An 18001-nucleotide genomic window follows, 5' to 3' on the forward strand; every position below is an offset into this window, starting at 1 on the left:
GATAGATTCCTTAAATTCATATGAAACAAAACAGGCAATGATGTCCCGTGGAAGATTTTTCTGAATTGATTGGGGTTTAGATAATCTATGGCAACTATCTATTAATTGGTCGTGTGGATCAAACACAATACCCAAAACTTCTACGAAATCCAGCAAGGTTTTTTTTAGATCTTCTTGTGAGTCTTTCTCAGGTATATTCCTGAAACGTAGGTTTTTACGCCGACTGCGATCTTCCAAGTCAGTTATTTTGAGTTCTAATGCCGAAATCTTGATTTGGGCATTCGTAGTTTCTTGCATAAGACTTTTAACTTGAAAATCCATTGCTTTGAATTGGTCCTCTATTCTGTGCATATTAGCAGCAAGAGCATTTATTTCTTGTTTAATTTCTGTTTTAATTGCTGCTGCAGTTGTAGCTAATTCGATCTTTATTTCATCCAAGTTCGCTCTGAGGGTAGTTTGTAATATAGTAAGTGTAACTTGATCTGTTTCAACGGATTTTCTGCCTTCAGCCTCGGGAATATCAAGACTAGTGTCTGTATCATTCACTGTCAATTTAGGCTTTTTATTCTGTTGCGGCGAAAAATAAGTGCTCATTGATTTGTCTTGAGAAAGATCTTTTTTATCTTTTCTTGATGAGATCTTAGTGTCATTAGATTTTCTTGAAGCCATATTGAAGAAAAATAAATCCGGGTTAAGGTTGCACACCAGTAAATATGGTTGCTCTTTAATTATGATTGTATAGACAAACTTAGCGTTGCACTTGAAATTACACAGTGGTATACAATTACCCCGTTTGTATGTACGTTGGGACACAAAAATATGTATGTAAAAAATGTATAGAAAAATATGAATATGCCCCTCACACTCAGATATATGAAATAATTTGGCTGACTTTGGTGGGGTTTAGTTGTACACTAATACACAAATAGTGTGCATTCCCATTCAGGATGTATGAGTAGACAAATAGAGAAATAGAGAAAAATATAAATCCTTGGTCGGAGGAGCAGCGTTTGCCACGTGGGAAGCGGCCACCGCAACCTTGTGAGGGGATATAGGGAGAGTGTTTCCTCCGGTAGATTACCTTTATCTTTTAGTTAAAAAAGGGAGCGGATAGTTCTCTAGCGGATAGTTCTCTGTCAAGGCTGGAGACAGGGGGGAATCAGGCAGAGTTTATTCCCCGTCGGCAAACCGTAATGACTCCTCAAAGCTGCAGCGGGAGCACGGACGGCTCATCTCGGACCGGCCGCATCGGCACCCGCCATCCCTGGTGGCTGCCCCTCCTCCTCCGTCACAACGACGCCGCACGCAAAGCACGTCAGCACGTCATAACGCCGTTCTCGCCTCCTCATTTTACCATGCATATTAATGCATTCTCATCTGCACAAAAATAAACATAAAAATTAGTGACAATAGGGTGAGCATAACTATGTAAAGTCTACATTACAAATCATCTCTACGTTTTACTAGATCTAATTAAATACCCCTGGTGCCTTCCCTCTGTTCTGTGTTTCTTTTGCTGCTAAAAGTAAATGCAGACAAAATGTTACAAAATAATACAGAATTTATGAATTTGACAGCTAAATACTGGATGGAGAAATTATTTAAATGTAGTTACTGATATTACCTGGTGCCAGAGTTACAAGAGTCATGCATTGCCGGGAGACTTGTTAAGTATTATGGGAGATGTAGTTAAAAAGTTCTAAAAGAATAGCTGTCGCTCAGGAGTTCAAAGGCTATCTTCATTTTATTGGCATCAAGCCTCTGAACATATCCTATGTTTTTAATGAAAAACAGGAAATATAATATTGCTATTAGCAAGACATAACAGAAACTTACATGTGGCAGTCGGAGACACACAGGACATGGGGACAGAAGTCACAGAGCAAAACATGCATGGGGTTCAATCAGATCATAATTACCATCATCTTCTTGGCCAGTAACCCAGGTACACAAGATGTATGTTGTGTCCTTTATGGAAGAAGCAACTTCCCGGCAAGGTATGAGCATATCAGAGCCTGGAGAAGGTGTCCTGGAGAGAGTGTCACTGCTCCAGAATAGGGGACAATCATATTCACTTCTTCGGTCTGCTCTTCTTCATATTCTGCGGAGAAGACTTCGATCATTGATTCCCCCGCTGCAAAGAAATAATATTTCAACATAGTATGAGGCTAACTCTCCTATAATATAAGATCTGCACATGAGTGAGATCTCGCTATCTCTCCTATGATATAAGATCTGCACATTAGTGAGAAGATCTCGCTATCTCTCCTATGATATAAGATCTGCACATTAGTAGGCATGCGCAATTCGTTTCGGTCCGAATATGAATTAGGACGAATTTCGGGCAATTCGGACATTTGTGTACTTTCGAATGTCCAAATAGCCGAATTGCTGAAGTGCCGAATTGCCGAGGTCCCGAAGTTCTGAAATCACAGAATTGTCAAAGTGCCGAAGTTCCGAAGTTCTGAAGTGCCGAAGTTGCTGAAGTTCCGAAGTGTCGAAGTGCCGAAGCACAGTATTGCCTAAGAACTAATATACTTACCCAGTGGAAGTAGAATAATGTTACACTGTATACAAGTTTAAATAAAAAGTATGCAAACATAGCAAGGATTCAGCTGTAAGCATTTGCAACACTTACAACAATCAAGTAACATACATTCATATAAAATGTAAGTTACTTAGCCTGTCAATGGAATGACAGGAATGAATAAGTAGATAACTCCCTAATTCCCTAAAAGGATGAAAGATCTGAATTGGTCTTTCAGCCAAATTTACTAATACTAAGTAAAGATTACTTAGTATTAGTAAATTATGCCCCTACTCACTGTAAAAAAAAAAAAACACGTCCCCCCTTTACAAGCCCACACTCATGCCGCGCAAGTGGGGGCTTCTAACCTGAAGGGGGGACCTATTGCCCCCCCGGCACCCACCCCTGAACGGCGGATGGGGGCCCTAAAGTAAAATTAACTATTGCCCTCCCCCAGCCCCCACCCACCGCTCATGGTAAAGTAATGGGGGGGCTATTGTCCTCCCCCCGGCCCCCACCCCTGAGCGGTGGGTGGGGGCCCTAAATGCCAATTAGGGGGGGACCCTGAGCGGTAGGTGGGGGCCCTAAATTAGAATGAGGGGGGGGACCTAATGTCCTCCCCCCTGGCCCCCACCCCTGAGTGGTGGGTGGGGGCGTAAATTAGAATGAGGGGGGGACCTAATGTCCTCCCCCCTGGCCCCCTCCGCTGAGCGGTGGGTGGGGGCCCTAAATACCAATTGGGGGGGGACCTAATGTCCTACCCACTGGACCCCACCCCTGACCGGCAGGTGGGGGCCCTAAATAAAAATGTAACCCTCCCCAAGTGACTAGGGGACCCCAAGCCCTTAGTCACCCCCCCTCCCAAAAAAAGACTAACCCCTACCTACCCCCCTCATCCTAAAAATAATGAGGGGGCATTAACTAAGGGGTGCGGGCCAGGGGGGAAGACATTAGGTCCCCCCCTTATTCTAATTTAGGGCCCCCACCCACCGCTCAGTAGTAGTGGGGGAGTAGGGGCATAATTTACTAATACTAAGTAATCTTTACTTAGTATTAGTAAATTTGTTTGAAAGACCAATTTAGGTCTTTCAGCCTTTTGGTAGATAACTCTCCAAGCGGCTGCAAGGGAAGTTCCGAAAATCCGAAGTGCCAAAGTTCCGAAGTGTCAAAGTGCCGAAGTGCCGAATTGCCGAAGTGCCGAATTGACAAAGACCCGAATTTCGGAATGGCGAACCGAATCAAATTTTTTTCCCATGCACATGCCTAATAGAAATCACAATATGTCAATCTACCTGACTATGCAAATTAATGAGCCATGCTATTCAGGTAGTGCATATAACTGTTTCAAGATCCTCACAACCAACAGATGGCGCTGTACAAGCTCCACGGTCCAATCCACCTAGTTGGTTGAGAGCATCAGCAGGACAGGAGATCACACTAAACATTTAACAATAAACAATTACATAATACAAACCCTGCACTGCATAATCACATACCTGGTGAGCCTGTTATCAGAATGGCAAAGCTGGGTATTGCTCACCCTTGTGGCACTTAGAATGTAAACTTCCTAAACTAGTGATGATTTTTGGTACTCTGAAGTATAACTCCCAGGGTGACAGCATAAGTATAAATCCCAGTATAGACAGCATACCACAAGATTCTAGGAGTTACTCTAATGGTTCTCACTGAGTGCTAATCACTGGGCACAGGATTGTAAAATAGTGTGATTAACCATTTTAGTAAGAGAACCCACTTAATTATCAATTGCAAGCCTACTGTGCTCTGTACACGCTTTAACTAATGCTGGATTTGGGGCAGAAATAATCTGAGTTAAATTACGTATTCTCGCTCAGTACAGTCTTATTGATCATGGGAAGCAAATAACCCCCCAAAAATTGGATCAGCCCCATCCTCAGATGAACAGCAGTTACATTCCATAGAGCAGCGTTGCCAAGAGGTAGATGCCCAGGTATTGTAAAACTACAACTCCCATGATACTTTGCATGCCTTTAGAATGCTTTAGAATAACAAAGCATCATGGAAGCTGTAGTTCTACAACATCTAGGGATCCACAGAGGATTTAATCTTCCTGCATCCCTCCAGGTTTTCCCAAACTGACAGTGAGGACCTTGCACAGTGTACAAGTATAACCATCTCCTAATATCATGCTTTGTAAGGTATATTGTGCGTCATTTTTTTAGTAACACATTCTGGCTAGAGTTGAGCGAACCCGAACCACAAAGTCCGGGTTCGTACCGAACATTACGATTTTTGGCCCCGGACCTGAACACGGACATTTCAGTGTATGTTCGGGTTCGAGTTCGGTGTTCGGCGATTTAATGACGCGTTTTGAAAAGCTGCAGGGCAGCCAATCAACAAGCGTTTGACTCATGTGCCCTTAGAAGCCATCACAGCCATGCCTACTTATGGCATGGCTGTGACTGGCCAGTGTAGTATGTGACCCAGCCTCTATACAGGCTGGTTACGTAGTATTTTTAACTTGTGCCCCTACTCGCTATACCGGGAGTAGGGGCATGTCTATTAAACAGTCAGCAGCCAGTGGCTGCTCACTGTTAAAAAAAACAAAAAAACATTCCCCCCTCCTGAGCCCCCACCCACTAAACTAAAGGGGGGATCTATTGCCCCCCCCCAGCCTCCACCCCTGAGTGGTGGGTGGGGGCCCTAAATATTAATAAGGGGGGGACCTATTGTCCCTCCCCCGGCCCCCACCCCTGAGCGGTAGGTGGAGGCCCTAAATATCAATAAGGGGGGGACCTATTGTCCTCCCCCCGGCTCCCACCCCTGAGCGGTGGGTGGGGGCCATAAATAAGAATGTGGGGGGACCTACTTTCCCCCCCCCCGGCCACCACCCCTGCGCGGCGGGTGGGGGCCCTAAATAACAATAAGTGGGGGGACCTACTGTACTCACCCCCCAGTCCCCACCCCTGCGCGGCGGGTGGGGCCCCTAAATAACAATAAGGGGGGACAATAGGTCCTTCCCCCCCAGCCCCCACCCCTGCACGGCGGGTGGGGGCCATAAATAAAAATTGGGGGGACCTAATGTCCTCCCCCCGGCCCCCACCCCTGCGCGGCGGGTGGGGGCCCTAAATAACAATAAGTGGGGGACCTACTGTACTCCCCCCCCCGGTCCCCACCCCTGCATGGCGGGTGGGGCCCCCAAATAACAATAAGGGGGGGACAATAGGTCCCTCCCCCCCGGCCCCTACCCCTGAGCGGCGAGTGGGGGCCCTAAATAAAAATTTAGCTTGAAATCCACCAATCAGAGTGCTCTGTGTCATTTTACACAGCGTGGGAAAGTTCTTTGGAATTTTCCCACAGTGTGTAATTTGACTCATAACTCTCTGATTGGTTACTTTCAATCCACCAATCAGAGTGTTGTTATAAGTCAAATTTCACAGCTTGGGAAAATTCCAAAGAACTTTCCCACGCTGTGTAAAATGACACAGAGCACTCTAATTGGTGGATTTCAAGCCAACCAATCAGAGTGCTGTGACAGGTAAATGTAGAGACTTACCTGTCAGTCTCTTCATTTACCTCTCAGAGCACTCTGATTGGACGGCTTAAACCCACCAATCAGAGTGCTCTGAGCATAATTGCAGGGCGGGACAAGGCTTTATAAGCTTTCCCCCACCCTGCAGAGCTCAGTCTGCGCGGAGCCCTCCGTGGGTGAAAATTGATTATTATTTTTTTTGCGCTCGTTTTTTTATTTTTATTTTAAAGTGCGTCGGTTATTATGGATTTTTATTTGGCCTTTTTTGGGGCTGAAAAAAGAAGAGTTTAGAAGAAAGAAGACATCAAATGGTAAGTCTATTTTTTTTTTTAGTTTTTTGGGGGGAAGGGGGGTGACTAGGGATTTGGGGACCCCTAGTCACCTGGGGGGGTTTTTACATTTTTATTTAGGGCCCCCACCCGCCGCTCAGGGGTGGGGGCCAGGGGGGAGGACAGTAGGTCCCCCCCTTATTGTTATTTAGGGCCCCCACCCGCCGCCAGGGATGGGTACCGGGGGGGAGGACAGTAGGCCCCCCCCAATTTTTATTTATGGCCCCCACCCACCGCTCAGGGGTGGGGGCCAGGGGGAAGGACAGTAGGTCCCGTCCCCCCCCCAATTTTTATTTATGGCCCCCACCCACCGCTCAGGGGTGGGGGCCAGGGGGAGGACATTAGGTCCCCCCCTTTTTTATTTATGGCCCCCACACACCGCTCAGGGGTGGGGGCCGGGGGGAGGACAGTAGGTCCCCCCCAGTTCTTTTTTATGGCCCCCACCTACCACTCAGGGGTGGGGGCCGAGGGGAAGTACAGTAGGCCCCCCCCTTATTATTATAGTTATTCAGGGCCCCCACCCACCGCTCAGGGGTGGGGGCAGGGGGGAGGACAGTAGGTCCCCCCCTCCACATTCTTATTTAGGGCCCCCACCCGTCGCACAGGGGTGGGGGCAATATTTTTTTTTGTTTGTTTTTTTTTACAGTGGGCAGCCACAGGCTGCTCACTGTTTACTAGACACACCCCTACTCGCGGTATAGCGAGTAGGGGCAACATTTACTAATACTAAGTAGTCTTTACTTAGTATTAGTAAATGTGGCTGAAAGACCAATTTAGGTCTTTCAGCCTTTTGGTAGATAGCTCCCTAATACCGTGGGAATTAGGGAGTTATCTACTAAGTGGCTGCTTATTTTATGTATTCTATGTTATTTTAAGTGATTTCCTATCCACATTTGTTTGCAGGGCACTTGTCCTACTCTTACCCCCATTTTACTTCCTTTTTCAGCCCTCTAGCCCTTTCCAGGACTTTTCTAGAGCCATTTGTGTGCCCAAAAGTTCAGATCCCCATTGACTTCAATGGGGTTCGGGTTCAAGTTCGGGGTCAAGTTCGATCCCGAACCCGGACTTTTTTTTCGAAGTTTGGCCGAACCGACCGGACCCGAACATCTAGGTGTCCGCTCAACTCTAATTCTGGCCCATGGGTGTGAATTTTTGGCTACAGGGTTGTAACCTTTAATCTCTGTACATTACTGTTAGTTGTGTTTTGTTTTTTATTTCCCCTTTTTTTCAAACACTTCCCGATTACGTTTTTTGTTACGTACATAGGCAGTTAACACTGTTTACAGTATATTCAGTGGGTTGTTACCATGCAGACTTTGTGTTCTTGACACATCTATTGTAAACTGTGCATGCCGTTTCAATAGCCAGAGCAGCCTGTTAGGGAACCGAGATTGCAGAAAACGTCATCACTTTGCATTGATTGGCAATGTTATTATAATTTAGATAACTGCAGTCATGTTTAAACTAATATTAAGTTATATTTTATATACTTTATTTCTATGAATGCTTTCTTTTTGCTTTTTTTATTTTCCATTTTTTTTTTCCTAGAATCAATTTGGACCAACTCCTATTTTTAGGTATTTATTCTTTTCAATTTAAACATTTATTACTTTCAATGTCTTCATTGCTGCCTAGTAATACCTCTAGTGGTAGTCACTCAGAAGGCCACTAGAGGTGCTTCCTCACAGTGTGCAGCTACTAGCATGGAGGCGCTGATTGCTTCCCATAGAGATGCTAATTGGTGCAGTGTGGCATTTTGCAATACATGCGCGATAGCCTCCCAATGCTTTCCTATGAGAAAGCATTGGACTGGCAGAGATGATCAAGATTGATGATCTCAGCAATGGAGGTGAGGCCAGCTGCGAGAGGACTGAAACAGTGGCGGAGAAAAGGTTAGTTTAAACACTTTTTGACTCCACAGAGGGGGGTTGGCAGTCACTTAAATATTTACTCTAGCACTATAGTATTAGGAGGATACCGTTTAGGGTATATCTACTGAATAGTGATTTTATTCTTTTTAAAATGTTATTTTTATTAGGGCTGTGGAATGTGCCTTTACCTTCTCTCCATGTAGGCCATAGTATATTGCTAGTTTGCAAAGGCCTTCAATTAGTTAACCCAATATATATCTAGTCTAGACAGAATGCTTATAAATAACACATACAGTAACGGTGGGCCAGTCTGGCCCTGCTTGCAGGTCACGCATTAATTCATACAGCCTCACAGGATTGATTGGGGGAGAGCAGGACAGGGGGGACACCAGGGCTGACCCAGGACAATGTGCTGCCTGTGTCCAAGCTTTAAATGTTGCCCCCCTCACTTCATTATGTTATGCAGTGTGTAATGAATGCAGTGTTTGTGTAGTGAATGCAATGTGTGTGTAGTGGATACAGTGTGTGTGTAGTGAATGCAGAGCGTTTGTTTGTGTAGTGAATGCAGTGTGTGTGTAGTGGATACAGTGTGTGTGTAGTGAATGCAGAGTGTGTGTAGTGGATACAGTGTGTGGGTGTGTAGTGGATACAGTGTGTGTGTAGTGGATACAGTGGGTGTGTGTGTGTGTAGTGGATGCAGAGTGTGTGTTTGTGTTGTGGATGCCGTGTGTGTAGTGGATGCAGAGTGTGTATGTGCAGTTGTTGCAGAGCGTGTGTGGGTAGTGGATGCAGTGTGTGTAGTGGATGTAAAAAAAATGTCCATATGACTGATACCTTCAAATACAATGAATAATTTATAATAAATAAACTAAACAAAGTATTTTTTAAACTTAAAGGAACACTGTAGGCACCCAGACCACTTCGCTCATTTAAGTGGTCTGGGTGCAGCGTCCAGGTGACCAGGTCCCATAACCCTGGAAAGGTAATTATTGCAATTTTTAATAAACTGCAATAATTACCTGCCAGGGTTAACTCCACCTCTAGTGGCTGTCCACTCTGCCCACTTAACCCTGTTTACTTCAGATTGAACTAATTTAATATGTATTATTTATTTATTTATTTTACTTTATTTATTTTATTTATTTATTCTAAAATCAAATGGAAAGCTAAACCAAACCATAAAAATAAAGTGAAAACAAACTCCCGTGCTTTAACAATGTTAGGATGTGATGGTGTGAGCAAGGTTAAACCCTGGGTAGGGTAGGGTCAGGGGTCAAGTCCTGGGTAAAAAAGTGCAGGAACTCACCCAAGATCCACTCCCCGCCCCCTCCCCCCCCCCCCCCCCCAAAAAAAATGATACGCTTGTATGCAGGGGCTGACTAAGGGCACGGGGCTGAAGAGGGGGACAGGAGCTCAGGAACAGGAGCATGGGCTGAGGAAGGGGACATGGGCTGAGGTAAGGGACAGGGGCTGAAGAAAGGGACAGGAACTGAGGAAAGGGACAGGAACTGAGGAAAGGGACAGGAACTGAGGGGCTGAGGAGGGGGGCAGGGGCTGACGAAGGGGGCAGGGGCTGACGAAGGGGGCAGGGGCTGACGAAGGGGGCAGGGGCTGACGAAGGGGGCAGGGGCTGACGAAGGGGGCAGGGGCTGACGAAGGGGGGCAGGGGCTGAGGAAGAGGGACAGGGGCTGAGGAAGAGGGGCAGGGGCTGAGGAAGAGGGGCAGGGGCTGAGGAAGAGGGGCAGGGTCTGAGGAAGAGGGGCAGGGTCTGAGGAAGAGGGGCAGGGTCTGAGGAAGAGGGGCAGGGTCTGAGGAAGAGGGGCAGGGTCTGAGGAAGAGGGGAAGGGTCTGAGGAAGAGGGGCAGGGGCTGAGGAAGAGGGGCAGGGGCTGAGGAAGAGGGGCAGGGGCTGAGGAAGGGGACAGGGGCTGATGCTCGTATGCAGGGGCTGAGTAAGAGCACGGGGCTGAGTAAGGTGGACAGGGGCTGAGGAGGGGGACAGGGGCTAAGTAAGGTGACAGTGCTGTGGGAAAAGGGACAGGAGCTTAGGAGGAGGGGGAGCATGGGTTGAGGAAGGGGCCATGGGCTGAGGAAGGGGACAGGGGCTGAGGAGGGGGACAGGGCCTTAAATAGGGGGACAGGGACTGAGGAGGGGGACAGGGACTGGGGAGGGGGGAAAGGGCCTTAAATAGGGGGACAGGGACTGAGGAGGGGGACAGGGACTGAGGAGGGGGGACAGGGCCTTAAATAGGGGGACAGGGACTGAGGAGGGGGACAGGGACTGGGGAGGGGGGAAAGGGCCTTAAATAGGGGGACAGGGACTGAGGAGGGGGGACAGGGCCTTAAATAGGGGGACAGGGACTGAGGAGGGGGACAGGGACTGGGGAGGAGGGAAAGGGCCTTAAATAGGGGGACAGGGACTGAGGAGGGGGACAGGGACTGAGGAGGGGGGACAGGGCCTTAAATAGGGGGACAGGGACTGAGGAGGGGGGACAGGGCCTTAAATAGGGGGACAGGGACTGAGGAGGGGGACAGGGACTGGGGAGGGGGGAAAGGGCCTTAAATAGGGGGACAGGGACTGAGGAGGGGGACAGGGACTGAGGAGGGGGGACAGGGCCTTTAATAGGGGGGACAGGGACTGAGGAGGGGGACAGGGACTGGGGAGGAGGGAAAGGGCCTTAAATAGGGGGACAGGGACTGAGGAGGGGGACAGGGACTGAGGAGGGGGACAGGGCCTTAAATAGGGGGACAGGGACTGAGGAGGGGGACAGGGACTGGGGAGGGGGGAAAGGGCCTTAAATAGGGGGACAGGGACTGAGGAGGGGGACAGGGACTGAGGAGGGGGGACAGGGCCTTAAATAGGGGGACAGGGACTGAGGAGGGGGACAGGGACTGGGGGGGGGAAGGGCCTTAAATAGGGGGACAGGGACTGAGGAGGGGGACAGGGACTGAGGAGGGGGGACAGGGCCTTAAATAGGGGGACAGGGACTGAGGAGGGGGACAGGGACTGGGGAAAGGGATAAAAAACAAAAAAAACCTAAAGTGCCTTCCCCCCTCCCTGAGGCTTACCTTGGGCCAGGAGGGGTGGGACAGGATCTGGAACCTGCAGCCTGCAGTCAGTGGAGTAAGCCGGCCTCTCCTGATGATGTCAGGAGGAGGGGGCGTGGCTTCCTCTGCTCCCCAGCGGTCCTGTGAGAAGAGCAGAGAAAGTCACGCCCCCTCCTACTGACATCATCAGGAGAGGCTGGACGACTCCACTGACTGCAGGGGGAGAGGTGAGTTTAAAAATCCGAGTCCCCAGTCACAGGCAGGGGATTCGGATTTGTCCTCCCCCCTGCTCTGGCAGCCGCTTGTGCCAGCCCTGGGTCCTGCAGGACTAGTAATGGGAACGGCGTTCCTGCTGTGGAAAAAGTGCAGGAACGCCGTTCCCACGCGTTCCTGCAGGACTCGAGCCCTGGGTAGGGTAGATAAACGGTTGCAGTTAGTGTAGGCATAGAGCAAGGTAGGGTTGGGAAGACTGTATAGAGTTAGTGATAAATGTATTTAGTACATAGACATACGAGGCATTTAGCAATCAGGACAGATGTAGGAATCTATTTTGCGTTCTTTTCCTTAGTTGTACTCGATGTGTAAAAGTTATTATAAGCAAAAATGAGAAATTGTGTTTTTACCGCCATTTTTAACATTTTATTTATATTTAATATTGTGCTAGTTATACATATAGGATATTAGAAGGAAGTAATTGCTGTCCTTCAAAAAACAATATTTAATAAATATAGTTGAAATTGAAGAAACACCCTGCAAATTACTACACAACAGCATTAACACGCATATTGCAAAATCACAGGTAGATACAGTGTCACGGCAAATGAAGAACTGCACATTTTTTATGTTTTTAAGAAACCGGCTGAATCATAGGTCTGCGCTTAAGACCAGAGAGAATACAGGAGAAACGATAGGAGTACTAGCAGATAATAAACAAGCTCGATTAATTTTTGAAGACACTGACATAGTGTCTAGGCACATACTTATACATTTCTAGTGCAGCTTGGGATGTGTCCTAATCGAACAGCATTTAGACATGGAGTATTGTCCTACAAGATAGGTGTTCAGGCTCTATATGCTGTGAGCTGTGATTGATGCCACTGGGTCTTGAGTAATACAAAGGCAACAAAAAATAAGAAAAAACATGTGTAACTAAAAAGAACAAAAAACATGAGGTATCAAACAGTTCTGTTCACCTAATGCCTCGGATGGGCCATATCAGGATCAGCATCCCTTCCCTCTGACATTAGGTTTGGTAGGTGTACCTGGATACCACCCTGCCGATTGCTTCCTGAACTGTAGGACAGCCTTGCCGCATATCTTCGACCCCACGCCTGTCCAGGAGCCCGTACCTTATGTGTCCACAGAACCCTTGTATCAAGGTGGCGGGATCGTGGGCCCGTGGGCACACCGGCCTCTGGGATGGCCTCCGGGTATGTGGACGGCAAAGTGGAGATTTCTTTGTTTGGGTTCCCGGCCCAGAAGAGGAATGGGCAGTTGGAATGTCTCTCTGGGTCGTTTTTACGGCAGGAGGGGTGAGTGCGTGGGATCTGCTCTCTATTCAAAGCCAGAACCTCTGGCAGATGGTGTGAAATCTTTTGAGGAAGAGAGCTCTCCACTTTCGGCATTCCGGGCTTGTGTTTCACCATAACAAGAGGACATAGTCTTAAATTAGAGGGACAAAGGTTTAAAAATAATATCAGGAAGTATTACTTTACTGAGAGGGTAGTGGATGCATGGAATAGCCTTCCAGCTGAAGTGGTAGAGGTTAACACAGTAAAGGAGTTTAAGCATGCGTGGGATAGGCATAAGGCTATCCTAACTATAAGATAAGGCCAGAGACTAATGAAAGTATTTAGAAAATTGGGCAGACTAGATGGGCCGAATGGTTCTTATCTGCCGTCACATTCTATGTTTCTATGTTTCTATGTGTTGCTCTGATGCAGGTCTGGCATGGCGGCCATGTTGATCACGCCACGCAGTCTCATGCGATTCAGGCTGAGTGGGTGCCAAGGTAAATAGACCAAGTGGGGACTGGATAACCCCCACCGGTCCAAAAGAGAGGGGAAGCGGGGCTCTGTGAAGGCAAAAGGTGTGCGCGCACAGTCGGGGGAGATTGGCCGCTTCTCACCCCGGCCTGCAAGCCAAGTCCTGTAGGCCCGAGAGACGGTCTTTTCAGCAGTGTATTCTTGCGTGAGCTTGGTGGCTGTGCCTGGTTGTAGTGGTGATCTGTCTGTAGCTTGGTGGGCACAGGTACACAAGTTTATAGCTTAATTAGCTTTATATTTGCCTGGATGGCACGATTTTCGTACCTTTTCACCGTACGAACGAGGACCGACCGCAAGACCAAAATTTATGGAACTATTTTCGGCTAGTTGGTCTGTGCGGTCGGTCAAAACTTTGGAACCCTATAACTCCCGAACCATTTATCCGAATGAACTGATTTTTGGATATGTTCTTCCCCTGGATGAGGGGGACTTACAGCTGTACCCCCTGTTTTTAGGGTACATCCTGAACTTGGGTAAAATACTGTGTTAATTATGTTAAATGGTTATCTGAGGGGAGGGGACGTGGGAGTTGTACCATGTATATGATTGGTGATTTTATGCCTCCCCCTAGGTGTGTTCTTTCTGTACTCAACTGTAATAAAAAGCAGGCTGGGTGTTTCAGTCCTCAGTTCTTCTTGACCCTTCAAAACGTAGCCTCGTCTCGTTCTTGGAAGGGGATTATTTTGGATTATTACTCTGCTCTTTTTACAGCTGAACCTGACTCTCCCTCTGGATCTCGTGGATGGGATTATACCAGTTTTACTTTTACACAGCAGCTTGCCAGGGAAAAGGACGTCACCAACGGCTGATACCCTCTCACTACCTGGGTAGCCGTTACATGTATGATGACGTCATGACTATAGGGATTATCTCCAGGCCCAGATAACTGCCTATGTTGAAGTATATGCTACAACCAGGTGACAACCACGATATTACCATATTTCTCCTCTCATTTTAGCCTGAATACTCCTAATGAAGTGTTTAAGTCTTGGAAGACAGTTCCACAGTTTGCCCATAAAGAATGGATGTATGGATACTATCCGAGGTTCCAGTTCCGGTTCAAGTTTATCGCTTTGGTTATTGGCTGGTCTTCGGATCGCTATGGAAAGAGGAAGAGGGATGGAGTGCTACTCCTTATATACTAAGGGAGTGGATACCATTGGTAGTACTGTGAATATGCTAATGTTATGTTGTTTTTTCTCTCTTATTTGCATACATCTCTCTTCGCTGCTGAGGGAAATTAAAGAAAGAGAAGCATCATACTCGCCTCCGTGTCATTAATAAAATCATGACTTGGGGGGCGGGGCCGGGCCGCCGAGCAGATCGGTCGCAGTACAGATCAGCTCCCGCACACTATGACCCATTAAGCATTAAAATCGGGTTTCTAGGGGAAACACAAGGTCACCATCCACGACCCTCGATGCACACGGGCTACCGGAGCTGAGGAGAGGCTTGCTCCTGGAGCTCTAGTCCCTCGGAGGAGAGGTCCCTGCTGTACCAGGCGGGGGGCCTACCTGGCGGTGAGTGAAGTGGACGGCCGCCGCTCCACTATCCTGCCCAACGGAGCCCGACAAGAGCATCGAACACGGCGGACCCGGTCCCGGTCCCCACCCCCCTGGGCCGGGGGGATGATCCCTGTCCATGCCCTAGAGCCACACCCGGAGACACCGCCGGGCCATCGGGCCTTCACCCAAGATGGCGGCTGAACCTGCTGCAAAAGATGTAGAGGGGCAAAAGCGACAGGAGAGCAGCAGAGAGAAGACAGGCAGTCTACCTTACCTCCCGATCACGAGTACCTGATGGCTGACAAGCACCGGAGTCCACCAGCGCCTCTAAACCACAAAAGTCATCAAGTAAGGCGGCACACCCACGCACTCCCAAACTGCAGAGCTCAACTGACCGGAGATCTTCTCTCCCCCCCCCCCCGCCGGAGCAAAGCATCACAACTCCCCCTAAACCCACAGGGACTCACACAAAGCTCACAAACAGGCGACTAAGCCGGCTCCCAACTGGATAATCTCCCCAACCGCAACACCCCTATGCAAGCGGGGCACCGGCTGAATCTACCATACTACCGAAGCACTGGCCCGCTGCCACGAGGTGGAAGCAGGTCAGATGATTAGCCTCACACACTCGTATATTGGGACTCTTACCTGCAGTTCACGTTACAGCCTGTCTCATTAGTGAATAATGCCATCTGTGTCATGTACATTCCAGCATGTATGCCATTATGATTAATGCTTAAGCAGTCGTATTACTAGCAATGTCTTATTTACTTAGCCTGATCCTCACAAGTTTTGCTTATAATGCTCAGATGTACTTATATAGCATGCTTAATTTGTTTATCACCCGCTATGCCTGTACTATCATGCATGCCGATACTCATGCTCCTTAACTATACCTACGCCATATAATTTACTAAGCTTTAAAAAAAAAAAAAGTGCTATTAATGATCGCCAAGATGTTTTCTAATATGTCTTATTTCATCTGCTTGTACCAGCTATCGTGGCGATACGAGCATGTTTGTCAAACTTTAAGCACTGCAAAAATAAAGAATTTAAAAAACCAAAAAAAACTGTCAGCTATTCACCCAAACTGAAAAAATTCCTCTTTGGATCATTGAAAATCTTTCTGACATAAAGAAAGGAGGATCTTTTTGTGGCATTTGTAAACATGAGCGATACAATTAAATATTTAATATTAAAAAAAAAAAAAAAAAAAATTATGACTTTACATCATGTTAATAGTAAAATCTTGGAATTATCATCAGAAATTTAATTAACACAACGGGAAATAGGAGAGAGGCAGAAAAACATGTAAATAATCACTTAAATACAGCTAAACTATAGAACGAACAATTTAAGTTACTCCACATCAATGATAGGGGAAAAAAGGCCAATTAGCAATACCTGACATATAAGACAACTATTTAAATTGCTCCTAAACTATGCAAGTTATGCCTAGAGTGCCCCTATCTAGTTAAATTAATATCCAGTGTGCCCACGAACCTTCATACAGTGTTTTTGACCCAACCTGCGCATAACAGTTTGGGACTGCTGGAGTAAAAGTTTGCATGGAACTGCATCCGTTAGAATGTGAAGCAATTGGCTGCAGTGTGATGTAGTGATTATGGTACTTGTAGTGTCCCTTTAAAGTCGTAGTAGGAATTGGGAGTTAAATCGCTATATGTGAGGGGTCACTAAATTAATTGGGGGGTTGGGATTGGAAATTGAATTAACTGGGTCCAAGCTGTAGCTACACAGGGAGAGAGGAATGATGGGATTAATTTTGGAATAGGTAAGAATAGGGAGGGGATGATAGATGAGTGGTTAAATGCATATTGGGCTAATTTGGGGACCGTACAGGATGGGTCATAAAGAGTGTCTGTTTACACTGAATGGGATTAAATGACACTACACCGGTAGTTATGATTAGCTACATTGAAAGGGTTTATATATGGAATGTGGTCACCGTAAGGAGCAAGCGGAGAGAGAAGGCATATTATAATCGTTGTAGAAAGGCTTATATTGGTAAATATTGGAATCTCACTGAAATTCCAACGCAGTCAAAAGATATCATAAGACAAAATAGGGACTACTTTGTTGTATGTATGTTTCATGTGCTTGACAAAAGGCGGAGATACTACTGTCAGGTTTTCTCAATTTCCCCGGTCGTGGGAAAAGACCATCGTCTTGCTGATCTCGAGACAATATCTATGGAGGCTATTGTCATCTCATGGGATCCTCTGTCAGTGTGAGAGCGCAGTACCGACATGCGCTAACAGTGGGGGAATCGGCAGCAGCTGAAATAAGGTGTCAGTGCCTGCATCGGACAGCTTATCACTATCTGCAACCCTGGGTCACAGCACATAAAACGGTGATGTCACCATTGGGGGCCTTTGCAAAATATGCAATAACCCCAGCAGGTGACAAAGCCAGAAAAACATTTTAATTTTTTTTTATCATGAAGCTGTGGTTACAGCAAGTTAACTTGCAAAATTGTATTTACAAAAAAAAAAGATCATCAACAACTGGAAGTTAAAACCCCAGATCCTGCCATGGGGAATACAAATATTCTGTAATCAGAATGCACAGGCAGTGACAATCCCAGTCATCCTGCAGCAGATGCTGTGACCCTCCCAGCCAGAGGGGGCGCTGAGCACAGTTCTCCGCAGTCTGCTCCATTGTTGTGTCGGAGTTGGAGGCCCGGAGCCAGGGACAGTAGGAGATAGAGAGGAGCTGTGTGCAGGCAGGAGAGCGGCTAATACGGTGACCCGGATCTGACAGTACCGCTTATATAACACCCGAATCTTTTATTCAGGAGGTAAGGATGGGCTAATGCACACAGAGAATGAATGGCAGCGGGTGCAGTGTAAATGGGGCATAGCGAGCACTGGGTGCTGAATAAAAGGGGCCATAGGGAGCTGAATCAAGGGGGGGCACTGGGTGCTGAATAAAAGGGGGCATAGGGAGCTGAATCAAGGAGAGGGCACTGGGTGCTGAATAAAAGGGGGCATAGGGAGCTGAATCAAGGGGGGGCACTGGGTGCTGAATAAAAGGGGGCATAGGGAGCTGAATCAAGGGGGGGCACTGGGTGCTGAATAAAAGGGGGCATAGGGAGCTGAATCAAGGGGGGGGGCACTGGGTGCTGAATAAAAGGGGGCATAGGGA

The 18001-nt window shown here is 47.3% G+C and overlaps 2 protein-coding genes across 4 annotated transcripts in view; one reads left to right on the top strand and one right to left on the bottom strand.

The window, feature by feature from the left end:
- ZER1 (zyg-11 related cell cycle regulator) overlaps positions 1 to 18001 on the bottom strand; it is a 491045-nt gene that overhangs the window by 26133 nt on the left and 446911 nt on the right. The window lies entirely within an intron of this gene.
- The window catches only part of CIZ1 (CDKN1A interacting zinc finger protein 1), a 37805-nt gene continuing 37336 nt past the window's right edge, over positions 17533 to 18001 (top strand). For all 3 annotated transcript variants that reach the window (XM_063432601.1, XM_063432602.1, XM_063432603.1), the window contains exon 1: positions 17533 to 17654. The gene's annotated coding sequence lies outside the window, so the exon portion shown is untranslated. The remainder of the gene's footprint in view (positions 17655 to 18001) is intronic.

The sequence above is a fragment of the Pelobates fuscus genome, chromosome 9 (genome assembly GCF_036172605.1).
Source record: "Pelobates fuscus isolate aPelFus1 chromosome 9, aPelFus1.pri, whole genome shotgun sequence".
NCBI classification, from domain to species: Eukaryota; Metazoa; Chordata; class Amphibia; order Anura; family Pelobatidae; genus Pelobates; species Pelobates fuscus.